Source organism: Neodiprion virginianus, chromosome 1, assembly GCF_021901495.1.
Source record: "Neodiprion virginianus isolate iyNeoVirg1 chromosome 1, iyNeoVirg1.1, whole genome shotgun sequence".
In the NCBI taxonomy this organism is placed as follows: domain Eukaryota; kingdom Metazoa; phylum Arthropoda; class Insecta; order Hymenoptera; family Diprionidae; genus Neodiprion; species Neodiprion virginianus.
The window spans coordinates 10,374,040-10,389,626 of NC_060877.1; the positions used below are offsets into that span (position 1 = coordinate 10,374,040).

The following is a 15,587-nucleotide window of genomic DNA, read 5'->3' on the forward strand; positions in this document are numbered from 1 at the left end:
GTTATTGATTCCGAGCCACTGGATCTTAGCGTTGAGATTGTGACTTGGAAACGAAACGAAACGAAACGAAACGAAGCTAAACTAAACGAAACGGAGGGGGAAGGAAGGTAGGAAAAAATACGAATTTTATCTTCAAGCCAAGGGAGAAATTTTTCTCAAGATAACGACGCAGTAACCGGGCATGGGGCTGTCACTTCCTGGAGAACGAACGACTTCGGTTCGGCGTTACAGCCTGAAGCAGCAGCCGAAGCTCGCGTGGCTCTTTTCCGAGTCCAGGCACGAGGCTCGCGTTAGCTTTACCATAACCCGAAAATTAGATAAGCGGATAAGCGTTATCGGCCCTTTCTCCTTCTCCTTCCTCTTTTTCTTCTTCTTCTTCGCCGGTATACTGCGATAGCGTTCGCTGCCCGAATCGATATCCCGTCAAAGTCCTCGGAAATTACGCGCTGCATGGCAGCTTGAATCTCGATTTTGAATTACCCGCGTTTTTCTTGGTACCTCGATTCTTTTAGCACGCGTCTTTCACTCCGTTTATTCATCCTACTCCGATAGCGCGTCAGTACAACGATATTCTCGTTTTAAGCCTTCGGAATCGGGTTTCAAAAATGAACGATTCAATTTCGAACAAGCGTCGTCAGCGTCTCCTTGAGTGCACTATAAAAGCAATAAACAGGTCGATTACAGCGTGTTAAACGACCCGCATTCAATGACAATGTCAGTAATTTTTTATCGGCCTCCGTTAGATCAGTGATTTCTTTAACTAGTTTTCTTTATCTCACCACCCATTCACTTGAATTACGGGTTGCACTCTATTCCTAGTTATTCTGGAGGATACTGCAATTATTAAGCTACATTTTCAGAACGTAACAAAAAGAGCCTCTCAACTTCGAGGCTACTTTCCTTCATCGTGCGGAGAAGAAACGCGGTGCAATGTTCTCGCTGCACGCGATTACACGCATAGGAAGTGCAGCTGCTGCAAAGTCACGAGTGGATGGCGATATGAATTTATACATAAAGCCAGCTTCGAGTAAGAGGGTAAAAGTACGTATGTGTATGTAGATATTGCAGTTTCCTGACACGTCACTGGCTTGATTGATGGACAGTCAACGTTTCATTGATATTGTATGATTACGTATAATTCCGTCGTCGTATGAAGTTCGATAAAGTAGGCCGTTTCGATTAACGTACCTTATGGCTACATCGACACGACGGTTATTTCAACTGTGTAATCAACTCTGCGACGCTGTTCGACGAAGTCAGATCGTGGAATTCAATATTTTTCCAGACGAAATTCTGGGATCATACGTACATACCTACGATTTTGTAATTTATCGTTCGAATTAACGCTCTGACGACGGCATCGCAAATCGTACGTTTTTGAATGGTTGAAAATATTTCACATAAAAGTTGAATGAAAATTACTGAGACAAGTTTCACGCGCTTATTTATATAACTCATCGCGATATTTTAACAAAATGTAGTTCGCGATTTCCGCTCAAAAATTTGTTTGAGACAACAGTGTCGGTGAAATACCGTAAACAAAAAATCGTAGGTATGTTTTTATTTTTAATCACTTCCAAGCATTTCGTCTATGGCGACGCATCGAGATTAGAAGTGAAAAGGGTCACGTGAATAACGACGATAATGAACTCGGTAGTAGAAGATAAGGTAACGAGCAGGTATTAGGTTTAACGAAATTGTGGCATTAAAATGGGCCCAAATTGGTTTCTAACATTCATTCGTAATTCGATGAAACATCATTATAATATGTATAATATGTAACAGTCAAATGTGCATGACGTGTTAAATCACAGTTTCATCGATCCGTTTTGGATCAACATGCGTTGAATTTTTCGTCTGTTTTCAGTATATAAAATTTTTCAAACAATCGATCGAGCTTGCGGATTTCGAGTTTCGACAATTCGCATCGCGGTTTTATGGGATAAAAATCGACGTGCATGCACACTTGAGTATCGCAAAGTTATCATCGGCAGGAAAATTATAATCGGATCAAATCAGCTTTTTACGATCATTGTTCAAAATGGCAACACCGTACAGACAATGCATTATGGGAATTGAAGCCTGATTTTTGCAGTCGTTAACATAGTTATTTTTATTTTTTACCCTCGAAATCGGGAACGTCTACATCGCAGCGATGAAATAGAACATCGAAATTACCAGTTTTAAGGTTTCTGGCCCGAATGTCGTAACGAATCATACATTGCATAAACTTTTATCTTCGATCCAACGTACAGAATTCAACTTCCAAAAAACGCGTGTCACGGCTACATGTGTCAAACGAATTGCGTGAGGAATTTTCCACTGTTGACCAAAGACTCAGTTGCACTTTATTTCAGGTTCGGTGAACCGATCCCCATTTATAATTTTCGTATCTCGTATGTGCGCTAATATGCACTCGTAAACGTCACACAAAAGCAACTCGCCACAGCGCGATGTGATCATTAATATATAAGTGTGTCAATTCCACAGCACACTTGAATGTACGATATTCATAGCACGAAAGTAGCCAGCGATAAACTGAGAACAACGTCACGTGTTTATGGCCAGAGAAACGAGATACGAAAAAGAAGGCAAGCTGAATCAACACACTTGTTGGTGACCTTATATCGTGGGATAATGTAGCAAAATAATATTCTCAAATGAAACAAGATTCAGCTCAAGAATTAAAGTGCTGAGAAAGTTAGAGCAGCAGACAAAAGTGAAGGTAATGAAAAACTTCACTGTCTTCGTCCGAATGAAGTTTTGAACATTGGCGAGTCGCCGATGGGTGAAACAGTACCGACGAATCGACTCATGGGGGAATAAAGTTTCTCAAAGTAATCGAAGGGTGGATTTATCAAGTTTCAGAGACTCGGTGTGTGTGACATGAATCCCAAAGAGACAGTTTTACAGTGATTTATTACACGCGATGTAAATACTGAAAGGCTTACCCTCGATTTTCCGCCCACTTAATCAGACGCAGAAAAATTGATAAGATCAAAACAAGCCAGCATAAATGGCGTAACATGAAACTAAAATTATCGTTGAAAAAAATATTGAGTTTAGTTTAACCCGGAATTGGGCAGTGAAAGAGATTACACGTTTCGTTATATAATAAATAGAAACAATTAGCCTGGGAGCAATCAATTAGTTCAAGGTTCGTGTCTTCCGTATGTCCAAATTGTAATCGCACGGTTTTTCCATAAAAAAAAACTCGTGTCGATAGAAGAAACAAAAACTGCTGAACAAAATTCGGCAGCTGTTTATGATGCGGGCAGAGCTCAATTTAGCAAGATACACATTTTTTGTTTACTTGAAAATTGAATATATGAATACATTCAAATCAGAGAAAACAGTAGCTCTGTTTAACTGTGGATAAATTTTCAGTAAAAAATTCATAGTAAATTTTTGGACGATTAGTTGCTTCGTTTCTTTTTCTTAAGAATATATAATGTTTTTTTTTTTTGTGAAATCTAAAAGGCCACTGTTATGAATATAAAATTTAATGAAATAGGTTAAAAATTAAACTTAAGTGATCTGCAGGAAAAAAATTTATTTATCGAATGTGGTAGAAACCAAGTTTGAGAATGGCTGCTTTGCTCTCCTAAAAATCTGTCAAAAAATTTGACCTTCTGTACAATTGTTAAATAATTATTAAAATCTCGAAGTATGAAGAAAGTTCCCAGTTGCTTCAATTTATTTCTAATTATCTTTATTATGCAATTTTCTTCAGATTCCACAAACTTCCAATGATTCCAGTGCTTTTTAAATTACTCGATACATTTTTGTTACCTGAACCTCAAATCATGTAAAGATTTTTTCCCAAACATATGTCAGCGTAGCAACGTAATTAACTTCAACCTCACGATTCGGCAAATTCTCAACCAGACCGCAAAATTCGCGGCACGAGACAACGGAATGAAAATTCATTTGCAATTTTGAGATTACATTCATAAGCAGGGCCACAAATAAAAGATCCACTCGATTCCAGACTGCAATTATCACTGCGACAACGATGCGATAACGCTGGATTTTAACTGGTTTAAAATTTTTCGCGTTATCAATATGGTAAAAATAAAAGTCGCGAAAACGTAGCGTTGGAGTAACGACACGTGACAAAATCACGAGATTAAAGTTGTTAACGTTATCGTAACAAAACGAAGCAATGAAATTCACAATTTTCAACTTTCCAATGTCTTTGAAGAAACCTAGATTTTAAAATACAAGTGTGTCTCATTTCGTTACGGTTTGCTGAATTCCAGATAATCTAGAATCGCGAAATAACAGTTCTCCCTCAACATGACTCGTCACAGTAACGTTACTAACTCCGGCATGTTACGAAATCAGGGTTTTAACAGCTGTTCGAGATTCGCCACGTGTCTCGGTTCATGCAACCAGGAGACTTTGAGTGTCGTGTGCGCGATGAGTGAGCTAAGCGAAGCACAGTTAAGTAAACGAGTAATTGGCATAGGCACGAACTTAAACGACACGTTTCAAGATCGACGTTGTCACGTGACGCCGACCATACTACTCGTTAAGCTTCTCTCAATTTCTTTGATTTATCCCCTTTGCAGCGATTGTCTGTACGGCGATGATCTCGAAACTTTCCTATCATTCACATCGTGGACACATGTATGCATTCGATTCACGTTCTCCGAGGTAAAAGAGTTAGCGATAAGCTTTAAATACGAACCAATGAATGTCCGGCATGTGTTATCACAATTTTATCACAGAGTGTGTGGTCGAATGGCGATATCTTCGCAGCTGTATTTTTCTCCACTGTAGGAAATTTTCAACGACTGTAGTTTCGGAATGTCCGTAGATCGGGAACCGCTGTTTTCTGTTTACCAATTTTTTTCAGGATACTTCCTCTCGCCTCAGGATCAGGAGGGATCCCTGTCAGACTGCCAAATCGGTAGTTTTCTCTACGGCGATGAACCAGCCACGCGTCTGATCGTTTATCCCTGTGATTGACCGGTACCAGGAAGTGGATCCGTATATAATTCGCGTGAGAACTCTACTCGTAAGTGCCTTCGAGGCCACAGGGCGAAAGTAGCACGAGTCACTAAAAAAATACCAGTTTCACTATGAACAGAAACCACGGTCACTATTGCAGCCTTTTAAAATAGGAAGGTGGGGGATTGAAAAGTCCTGAAAAACACATCCGACACTGTTACCGGTGAATTTTTCCCTCCGCGCAAGCGGAGCACAATCCTTGCAACGTACAAAAACGCTTTTAGCGAGTCAGGAATGTAGAACGTACAAGTAACGAAACAAAGAATCTCGACACCTGAGATAAAAGAACCAAAATTGCCGATCACGAGGGGTGAAAAAGGGTTGTAAAACCGGATCACAGTTGTGGCCTGGTATTCCGGCTCTTTATTTTTTCTCCGTCTTTTTCACGAGGAGGGGGAAAAAAAAAATAAACGTACAGCGCGCGAACCTCTGCGGAGCTTTTAAGACGGCACCTGCTCACGCTGCGACGTCCGGCGTAGTACTGAGGGCAAGCGCCGCGACGGCGACGTCAAGGGAGGGGGAGTGCCGATAGGGAAGGGGCGGGGGAGGAGGAGGAGGAGGAGGGGGAGGGGGAGACGAGGCACTCGCGGCTGCAAACTGAAATTGAACTGGTCGTACGACCGCCGCCGGTGTCGCGCCGCTTGGACTACGCTCTGCATGGGCCTGAAGGGGGCCTCACGGGCTTCGATGGCTGATGCATGGGGCCTGACGTCGTCGTACCTGGGACCATGGTACCTCTGCGTCAGCTGCTGAGGCTCCTACGGAGGCCTCGCTTCTCTCGTCTTGGGACAGTTGCAGGGGACTTCGGTCTGACTAACTGTATCCCATCGCCGGTTCTCAACCTTATTCTTTCACGGTGTTAAAACGAGAACTGTGATTTACTCGACGATTCGTCGGCGTCACGTTTTACTCATCGTGCTATCCCGTGTCTTGCTGGGTCGAGGACATTCCGGGTTGCTTTTCACGATATGACTCGTAGGGATGAAGAAAAGTCTTGCTAATTTCTACACGCGAGAAATTCGTGTTGATAGGTTCAGACCGGTAGAAGAATTTAAGGGATTTAATTCTAATCGCTGAATAAATTGACTGTTGGGAAATTGTGGAAATTGATACATTGCTAGCTAAACGTGTGAAGATCAGTTATAGTTATATTTTTATGATTTCAGGGTGCCTGTGTGGATCAAGATTTCGATTGTATGCAAGATATTTTGCGTCGTTCGACGGGTACTCTTGTGACAAACTAATTTTTCGTTGCATTTAATCACTCGGCGTCTAATAATTGACGGTTAGATGTCGATGAAAAATTTTTTCTGACTTATCACATTTAACTTTACGTGTTTAGCCACCCACGTTTTTATTGACTACCTCAACCCTTTAGAAGTGTGGCGTAAGTGAAACTTTCGTGCCACTTTTGTGTCAGAGAAAAATTCTGATAGATTCACCGTATGATTTCAGTAATGCGGTTTTCGAGGTTGGTGCATTCAAATGTGAGATCAGATTTCCAAAATTCAAAATGGTGGATTCAACATGGTGGCAATGCAAATTCAAAAAATAGTTTGATTTTGTCAAAAGTAACCATTTTATGTTGTGTGTATACGGTAATAAAAAAAAATAATAATGATTATAGACAAATTGTGATAAAAAAAAAAAATCATTTTAAATACGAGAAGTACAAGAAAAAATTCAAAAATACAAATGGTACAAAAAAATACAAAATCGGAGTCAACAAGCACCACGTCCTTGATTTGTGACTTTGGGTTCGGCATAAAGCGGGATATAAAACGAAAAAAAATTTCTTTCACATGTTTTATTATGGATAATATTTTGCCATTAACGGTTTGCTACATTTTGATCCGTCAGAATGGAACCGAGATTCAAATCCTTCAAATCAGGTCTCGAATTCGAAATTCGCAAGGACAAAATTCTGAAGATACAAATGTTTGTCGAAATCCAACTACTTTTCGAATTTGCATCCGCCATTTTGAAGTGTTGAAATCTGATTTCAGATTCGGATTCAGCGGTCTCAAAAACTATGAATAACCAAACAACAGTTAGATCGATGTAGTAGAAACTTGTTTTCCTTCAAATGCCCAAACATGTGTCATGACTTTTTTCTACACATAAGGTAAGGGTACCACTTATTGACACGTTAGACCCAATTATTAAACCTTACATTTTTCAAAATTATAAATTGACGGCACAAATTTAATTTTTGGTAATTTGAAAACTAACTATCAAACAGATGCAATGAAAAAAGGTAAATAACTGGGACACTCACCTTATGTGTGTCGCACACAGTCAAGGTGTTGAGAGATGTGTAATGCTTCGAATCAAAATAAACTTCATTAACCTTGGGCCAAGTTTTAGAAACTTGGTTTCATCAACTTTGTCTCTTTTGACAGTATAAGCGTCCTTTGACTGATCGTCTGTGCTCAGGATCGAGGGAATTTCATTAAAAATGTCAAACGACAGCTGCATTGAGCAGATGCATTTTTACAGCGTCGTTCGATTTCAGAACTGTTCACGGAAGCCGCTTGGTTTCGTTCAATTTTTATTCCAGTGAATTGAACATAGAGCGATACAGACATTAAAGAAAACAGGAACGTGAAATAATATTCAGAATCCTAATGCACAGTTGAAACTGATTGATACGCAGCTGGGCGATTAATCGTTCTAAGATGCATCAGCGGTTGGGAAATTCCGCTGACACCGCTAATTGAACAATTTACCAGGATTTTGACCTGAAGCCTCGGAACACTGCGAGCGTAAGCTCGTCAAAATCTAGTTAACCCACAGCGTAAAAGTTTGATCCAATAGTCAGCCGTATCCCATTGCACGCCACGGCGTTTATGCTGTCATCGCCTTAAATTGTCTTGCATGAAAGGGTTGATTTCTCGATTTTCGCGCTTGGATGTGAACACTCTGCGTGTCGTTTAAGGCAAGACAATCCCGTGAAATTAATACATTTTGAAAAAATTTAACGGATTCACTCTGAGTAGCTAATCATACAAGCATGAAATCTAGCTGTTTGATTCTGTCTATTTTAATCGTGGCCGGAACCTCGTTATTCTCAACCCGAAGGGGTATTCATACATGGATCGGGTGGCAAATGATTTCAATGATTTCAAGTCACTTCAAGCGATTTTAAGTAAATTCAAGCGACTTTAAAGTGACTAATGTCCAAAGTCGTTTGTGATTTCAACAAGTGAAAAACCATGCCATTTCATGCGATCTCATACGATTTTAAACGAATTAAACTGATTTCAAGTGATTTCAAGCGATTTTGAAGTGATTACTTTCCAAAGTGTTTGGCGATTTCACGCAATTTCATGCGATATCAAACGATTTCAAGGGACCTCATACGATTTTAAACGATTTCAAATGATTTCAAGCGATTTTAAAGTGATTACTTTCCAAAGTGTTTTGCGATTTCAAACAGTTTCAAAGGATTTCAAGGGATTTCAAGTGATTTCAAGCGATTTTGAAGTTACTACTTTCCAAAGTGGTTCGCGATTTCAACAAGTGAATCCCCGTCGTGTCGACCACTCTAGTCTCGCAGAGACAAAAACGGAGTGTTGCAGCTACTGTATAACCGAGCTGAAAGCAAGATACAAGAGTGTCAAGCTTAAAAATTCTCGCGTTCGGAGGAAGCGTCGGGGAAGCCGTACGATGGAAGAATAATTTTCGAAAGCAGCCGTGTAACCCTCGCATGTAGCGGAGGGCTAACATCTGACGTAGCGATCGTGAGCTGCGTCAAAATCTAGTTAACACGTAACGCTAAAGTTTGATCTAATAATTATGCACAGTGCACGCTAGGCCGTTTATATCTTCATAAAGGCAAAATGAGGAGGGGAGGCTTGCGTCTGGAAACGCAACGTTTGTTTCCGCCTTTTTAACTCCTCCTACTCGAAAAAGCTCTGCGGCTCACGAAAGCTCACGCGCGGGGCTCAACGTAACAATTACCGCGATTGCACGGAGACACACCAACCTCGCGTACAACGGGGTGCCGCTACATCGATCAATTCGAATCGGCTCTCAGCTCTCCGCTAACACTCTGTCCAATTTGCATGTAAAACGAACGTGCCACTCCTGTACTCTCCCGGAAAAAAACGTTATCGCATGTACACGTCGTTCCTTCTCCCCGCTGCATGAAACCGAGACGCGAAAAAGGCTGCAGCGTCGAGGGATCAGCTCGAGAAACGGATCGTCAAGTCTCCCATATTTCAGGCTCGGAAATACGTTGGAATACGCAAAGCAATGTTCGAATTCTCCTTTCTTATTCGGTCGGCGAAATAAAAATCCCTTCATTTGACTGACTTGGTCATCCATTTCACTCTCCTCAAAACTGCGACACGCTTTTTTCCAATTCGCTCAGTCAATAGCCAAGGTATACAATATTTTCGGCTGGATTCGATGATTGAATAGCTTTATAATGTTTAGTTACTACAAAAATCCGGTATAATGGGTAAGGTCGCAACGAACATTTAAATATCGTTAGAATCGCACGAAAATGTGGTTTATAACGTAACTATTTAGTGTAATTATAATTGTCTATATTACATTTTCTGATTATCGCAACATCAAGTCTACTTGCTAAGGTTTGTAAAATTTCCTCAGTTAAATAAACAAATAATTGTTGCATCGACATCGAATCATCGTAACAGTTAGAAGAATATACAGTAAGAGTAACCATAATCAAAATGAATGGTAAGTCGTACCAGATTTCCCGTTTAGAGCTGCAAGAATTATTTTCATTTAGTGCCGAGAATTGTACGTAGCGATTATTGAAAAAAAAAAGAAAAAAAAATGAAACCAGTTGTGTAGCACATAGTAAGTACGACGGTAAATTTCCCTCGGTTGGGATTCTGTTGTAAGTAATTTGTTTCACGAATGCATCGAATCTCCGGAAATATAATCGATATATAAAATAAAGGTTTCCACTGTCGTGGCTGGATGTGTTTTGAATATTTCGAAAGTCACCCCGCTGAGTTTCAGGGCGAGGAATCGGGTAGGAGTACAACAGCGTGCCTGGAAAAATTGGCGAAGAGGCGATCGCAGGCGTTTAGGAGATTCCACGGAGGCAAGAAAGTCGAAACGTCGGAGTAAGGATTGCGAATTAAGGTTGGCGACAAAGAGTTGAAAGCAGGAAAGGGAAGGTGGAGGAATGGCGATAGGCGACACAAATTTTCTGCCCCTTTAGAAAAAAGTCGTCGGAACTGCTGGGGGGCAACAAAGGACCCCGGGAGCGAAACAAAAGCGAGCGGTCCTCGACGAATGTTACACCAACTAATATAAATCTAACCGAGGCGTGATCTCGGTGCGTTTCTTTGGGCGAACGGCGACCAGCCCGCAACGCGACGCCGAAAAGCCCCGACCGTTTTTAGAGACGGTATGTGCCGGATTTCGTGTCGTAAACAACTGTACTAGTTGACCGTTGCGGTGGTCCAGCACTGTGTTCGCCCCCGGTTGGAGTGAGCATTTTGTCTGCTACCGAACTCCGATGCGGGTGACAATCAACTCGGGTGCGGATAAAAAATCAGAAGAAGCCAAAATCAGAATGGTCGGTATTCCGAACATGTATATATCGAAAACTCACGATCACGAAAGAACAAAGTGGTAAAGCTTTATTAAGCCAGAAATAATGGAAATAGAATGTAAAAGTATCGAAATTTGAAGTTATAGAATTTGAAATGCACAACCGGTGAAAATTCCGAAAGGCCGTTAACGGAATGAGGCAAATGCGATTGCTCGCAAACGCAAATAAATGACCGTCGGATGGATCGTAAAGTAGAATTTTCATCTATTCGAATTCATAAATGCGAAGGATCAAGAAACGGAATGGTTAGAACTCCGAGTAGTAATCTCATAGAAGGCTCGGAATATAGAATTGCGGTATATCAAAATCGTCAGAATGAAGAATTCCAATACATCGGAAGAGTCAGTAACTCATATCATATTAGAAGCCAAGAAATACAAGTTCATGATACCAAAAGTCGTATTCAATCTTTTATTGAGATAAAAATATTGCAGATTTTGTTTGATTCCGTATATAAAACATTTTACAAGTCAAAATAGATTAGCTGGATAGACTCGGAATGTGAAATTCTGGTGGCAAGCCATCTATACGGTTACTTTCGGAATACTGATCTTTCTGAATTGTACGATTCTGAACAATGACCCTTCTACATTCTGGAGACATCTGTTTTCCGCCGTTTCTAGACAATGAAGTTCCAACTTCATTTTTGTAATATTTCCACATTTGAGAATATGAAACTCTCTACAAATTCATTCTCCCGAATATTGACTCTATACATTATTAAATTCTGCATATCTGAATTCTGGAATTAACGTTTTCCGAAGTAAGTGGGTTCGGATAACAGAGCCGTCTACTAAATACATTTCAGGTAAGCTGCAGCTTTTTATTGGGCACCATTCGGGAGTTAAAATTCCTGATAGTATCTGTTATCTCATATTTGTTATTCGAGTTTATTAAATTCGAAATTCTGGCAATTCTGATATCCGGTTTTTCTGGTTTCTTACCCCCACCCAATCAACTAGTGAATCTCATCCCGAATACTGAATTTTTGAAATCGCGAAAACCTCAGGCGTTATTTTTTTTTTTTTTGTTTTTTTGTTTTTTCCCCTATTGCACACCTTGTCTTTGGTGTCAAAGAATGACTGGTTTCCTGAGTTTCCTGAGACTGAATATAGTAACTACTCGATATACTGTAACGCCTGCTAATTATACCGAATTTATGATGGAAAACTGCGGCAAGAGGGACTTGGCATAGCGAAATGATTTTTTATGGACTCAGATGTACGAAGAAGCGGATTGCGTAGAATATCAGCCCGAGTCTTTCACGCTTTCGATCGGTTGAACGTTATTTCAAACGACGAATATACAACCAGAGGAAATTTCAGAAAGTTATTTCTCTCAACCGTGTGATCATAATTAATGAAACGAGGTGCAACGGGGCGGAGAGAGCAGAAAGGATACACGGAGACGGAACGAGGAAGGAGAAAAAAAAAACTGCGTAGGTACAATGTTACTTTTGCAAAGTGTAACAGTTTACACGACGAAGTCAGAGAGAGAGTTTGAGGTAGTAAAACATGGCAACTGTTGTCGAGAGCGATTGTTGTACGAGTGAGGGTGGAAAAGAGGGTGAAACCTATGGCCAGGTACATCCCATGATGGCCGACGTCGACGACGACTAAGGAAGTCTTTGTTCCATCGAAATGATAATTGCGGCGAGGTCCCAGAGCGGTTTTTACGTGAGACAATGGTGCGTTTTCCATCCTTGTTCCAGGTGAGCACGGACACGTAAAGTTACACTGACAATATTGTGCGCATATCGCACACAGCAAACGTCGGTCAAGACTCGAGAGCAGACGTTTTCTTTCCAACCTGCAATTAGGAGCACGCCATTGTTGCGACCGATCTTTCACAGTGTTTTTCTCCCTGGAGTTTGTCGTTGCATCCCGAAGCAATAATCGTGATGTCGGTTAGGGTGTCGGGTTCGACGAAAAGGCTGCGAGTTCGCGAGGTTTAAAAATCCGCAAACTGTTACCGCGAACTGATTTGCTTCGTGATAAAACTGAAGTCACGTTTTACGGCGGTCACTGAACAGCCAGGCACGCGATGCAGGTGCCTTAGAATCACCTGGCAAAGGAGAAAATGTCGGTCTCTGTGGAACGACGAGGAGCTGCGAATTGAGGGGAACGACTGTCGTATTTCTCGCGATGCCTGAGACCATGGAGAGGAAGAATTTTTCGAGCGATATTATTTCGTACTCACCGGTAAAGTAAACCTAAGAGTAACGAGGAAAGTCCCAGCGGGATGAGCGAGGGGGAAATTATTAATTGCAATTGGAATTTGCATACTCGTTGTTATTTTTTTTATTTTTTTTCATTTTTGCCTCTTTCATTTCGCGTTACGAGCAAACCATTGTTAAACTCGGTTGTAATAAAGAAACTGAACTCTTTTGTGTCTCGTGGACAGAATTCTTTGAAGAAACTCTGATCTCGGTATAAGCTCAAGAAGAGAAGTTACCCTGGTGAGATTTAAGAGAGTCTCGTAAAAAATACAATATTTTCCTTTCATTTCATCCCACGTTCCATTTTCATCCTCCTTTCCCCTCCTTCCTTCCTTTATACCCGTCTTTTCTTTATCTGGCTCACAACCACTTTTAAGGCGAGCACTATCTTCTCGCCCTTGCCAAGATCTGTAAGTTTAATTCGACGGGGAAGGTAAAGCCTCGCCTAGGCTCTCCTTCACTTTCGCTTCTGTCCACCTGATTGCTTTGTCTCCTCTCAGGCGCTAATATGAATTACAAACCGACTCCACTTTCCACCCCTGTCCGTGCATTCATTCACCACCGCCTTTCCTTGCCCAAATAACGCCGCTCCTTCTCTCCTCCGCGATCCAGCACCCCCCGAAAAGCCCCAGACTCTCCTTTATCCTCGGGGACTGAACGGTGCTCTCAGACTGGGAGGCAATAGGAAACGACCGGGAGATTCGCATAATGCGATACAATAACTCCGAAACCTACTTCGAAGCAAGCGCCAAAAATATACGCATACGACTACGAAATTGGAATCATTCGACGCTGTCCTTTCCATTCTAACTTGCAATATTCTTAACAGTTCTCGAAAAGTTTTTTCTCAAGACTAAGAAGACCGTTGGGGCTGTTGAATTTCGTCGAGAACCTCGTCGGACTGACCCAAATGGTTTCAGAGATATCATCGATACCGGACCTAGAAATCTTCCGCTTTACTTGCAACGACATGTCCAAGTTCTCTGGAAGACAGAGTGTCTCAGCTTGGAGATATACACCCGAATAAATTACCCTCGGTAAAACTCGTTCTCGGCAGCTATTGATACATTATCTTTTTTCCAACGAAGCTGGGAATTTCGACTTTCCAAGCGCGGCTGAACGGACGTGGTTTATTTAGAGAAACGGCAGTGAAAACAGTCCAGGAATATGTTGCTCGTCCTTTCCACGATTCAGTAGAGAGACCTCGAAGTCTTTGGCCATCCGTTTCAACCCTGAAACGGCGTCGAGATATGCTTGCAGGGGTCGAAGTGCTGTTTTTACCATATTCGTAAATGGGCACGCACGTTGTAAGTTTGGGCCCGTACCGTCAACTCGATTTTATCAAAACGTAGAAGTCTCGAGGTTGTCTAACGGCCTCGACGACCGACATCCTCATCCTCCATTCACCGATTTCGCGGTGTTCCGACTTGGTCTCTGAGTGAGGGGACGTGGAAGATCCCGATGTCGAGGGATCAACCGGACTCGCAGATCTTGTGAAGTAGTTATCCGTTAAATTAGTCCTCCAACGTCCATGTGAAGTTTGTATTCTGCGGGTCAGAGTTTGCCCTGGTTGTCCTCGAGTGAGGTTTCGAACTTGGGACGAGGAGGAGTGGACAAACAAAGCAAGGAAAAGAGGTGAAAAAAAAGTGAGAAAAAAGAAAGAAAGAAAGAAGAGAGAGAGGCGTTGGTACCTAATAAAGAAAGGGGATGAAATTTTATTGTGCGCCCACCTCCGTTCCGCGGTGTGTATTAAATTTCCGTTTTCCAACTGTGCCTTGACGTATAACAATGAAAGTACTGTGGGAGGAAAATCCACAATGAACCCGAATCGAGAATCACAAAGCGGTAGCGACCGGCCAAGGTACAAAAGTTTTCTGCGAGTTGTAAGAGAGCGAAGAGCGAGAGATCCCGGCTGAGTCGCGGGGACAATGAGTTAGAAGAGAGGACACGAAGCTTGGAAAGTCTTGCGTCTGAAATATCCCCTCGCGTTTGCATTACACAAGGAATTTACCGTATTGAGATCGGTTCCTTTTCAAAACGTTGTAATATTTATATTACAATACCACACGTGTTGCAGATAAGACGCAAGCCGTTGTACGATCTGACGGAATTTTTTCCACGAGCAGGATGGTTCACAGTTTTATATTAAAATATATGACAGAGTTGTTCTTTGACGGAACTGCTCTGCCGATATCATCTGCCAGGTGAAAAATTCTCGGAGAACCCATTGAAGACTAGGACCGAGCAACCTTCATCACTCTTTCTCACTTCCTCCCGACCTCTCGATCCTCGGCGATCGTTTCACCCGCCTCTTCTTCTTTATCCATGAGAGATCGAGTCGAATGAGAGTCACTGCACTTCCAACGGAATGTTGCCGCTGTAGCGGTGGTCAAACACAGTGACACTGGCATTCCACAGGCGCCAGAGGCTTTCGTTGGGTTGGGTCCAGATTCAAAAAAGGGAGTGTTTTAGGTCCTCGTACGTTTTCGATCACGCCAGCCAGACTTTTTCAAAATTTCATCACCAGGATCGAGGATCAATGAAACGCTTCGTAACGGGATGGAACAGAGCTCGACTCGATCGGCTGATCCAAGGGTTCTTCTTTCTTCGTAAGATCGCGCCCGATTCGTTGTACGATTGTAACGACGATCGTATTCTCAGCTAATTGGCCGTGACATTGGCTGCACTTGACATTGGTCTTCGGGATATGAATTGTTCCCACCCAAGTATCCACTTTATCACTCTAATTACAGGGAT

General features: G+C 41.8%; 1 protein-coding gene across 4 annotated transcripts in view; it reads right to left on the minus strand.

The window, feature by feature from the left end:
- Window positions 1-15,587, minus strand: part of LOC124310082 (mannosyl-oligosaccharide alpha-1,2-mannosidase IA) — a 274,724-nt gene that overhangs the window by 48,230 nt on the left and 210,907 nt on the right. Inside the window, exon 1 of one of the 4 annotated variants that reach the window (XM_046773666.1) lies at window positions 4,694-5,446. The exons of the other annotated variants lie outside the window; for them this stretch is intronic. The gene's annotated coding sequence lies outside the window, so the exon portion shown is untranslated. Of the gene's footprint in view, window positions 1-4,693; window positions 5,447-15,587 lie in introns of those variants that run through there. 4 annotated transcript variants of the gene reach the window in all.